This window comes from Marmota marmota, unplaced genomic scaffold (assembly GCF_001458135.2).
Source record: "Marmota marmota marmota unplaced genomic scaffold, marMar, whole genome shotgun sequence".
Lineage (NCBI taxonomy): Eukaryota > Metazoa > Chordata > Mammalia > Rodentia > Sciuridae > Marmota > Marmota marmota.
In genome coordinates this window covers 36,946,934-36,948,090 of record NW_026000057.1, presented here as the reverse complement: position 1 = coordinate 36,948,090, position 1,157 = coordinate 36,946,934, and the positions used below count along the sequence as shown (strand labels likewise).

The following is a 1,157-nucleotide window of genomic DNA, read 5'->3' as shown; positions in this document are numbered from 1 at the left end:
AGTTGGTTTTTATTTTGTCTTTTCTTTCAACTTTAAAAACTTTGGTACGTTCTCTTCTTCCTTTCATATTTTTTTAAGTAAAAAAATCTACTGTCATCCTTACTTTCCCCACTGTATAGGTAAGGTGATTCCCCCTGCCTCACACACATCACCACTTCTGTCTTCTTTTAAGACTTTCTCTGTGTTTGGTTTTCTGCAGTTTCAATATGACACACCTTGATGTAACCTATGGCTACAGAGCTTCAATTTCATCTAGTGTCCTTGTTTGTGTGTCCTCTGTTGTCACTTTGGGATAGGCCTTTGTTATGGAGGACACACGGGGTATATTTCAAAGTGGTTACTTTTCCCCTCACTCTGCTAGAAATAGAAAAATGATTTTTTTCTTTGATCTCCAATATAAATACATGATTGAACTCCTGGAGGTAAAAACCGAAGAAACTCTCCTCTCCTGCAGAAGACTGTACCCTATAGGAGTTTTTCATTCTAAAGGCAGTCCTCTGCTTTAAGCAATTCACTAATTAGTATTTAAGTCCCTTCTGATGTATGAGTCATTGGTTTCTGCCCTCGCTAAGCTCATCTCAGCTGTGTTTCTTTATATTTGTTTGTCTCTCCAGATCTGGGGTGGTGATTTGCTTTGTGTCCTCGAGTTCTCTGTCAGGCCCAGGAGAGTCACTGATTTTCAATTTGTTTGCCATTTTTCTTGTTGAAAGGCTGGGAATGCTGAGTTCCAAGCTGAAGTCATGTCAGAAATGAAACAGGAAGTAAATATTTTTTATAAAAATACTAAGTGTTTCATTTTTTTAGGATTTATTTATTTATTTATTTACTCTTTTTTTTTTTTTTTGGTGGTACTGGGGATTGAACCCAGGGCCTTGTGCATGCTAGGCAAACACTCTACCAGCCGAGCTATATCCCCAGCCTTAGGATTTTTTATTTTTGTGAAAAATAATTCTCGCTGATGCTGCTCACAAATGTGCACCCAGGCAAAATAAGACATTATTATAATGCCCCCAAATGAGTGGAAAGTACAAGCACTTGCAATAGAAAAACTATGAAAAAAGTTCCGGGTGTATCATGTGCTTTATTCTGTGCATTCTTCAACTTTATTAAAGAGGTTTTTTTTTTTTTTTTGTATCAGGGATTGAACTCAGGGGCAC

The 1,157-nt window shown here is 37.3% G+C and overlaps 1 non-coding gene across 1 annotated transcript; it reads right to left on the bottom strand.

The window, feature by feature from the left end:
- Window positions 1-843: 843 nt before the first annotated feature.
- Window positions 844-916, bottom strand: Trnaa-agc. Its single transcript has one exon. It is a non-coding gene; the product is annotated as a tRNA-Ala (tRNA).
- Window positions 917-1,157: the final 241 nt, after the last annotated feature.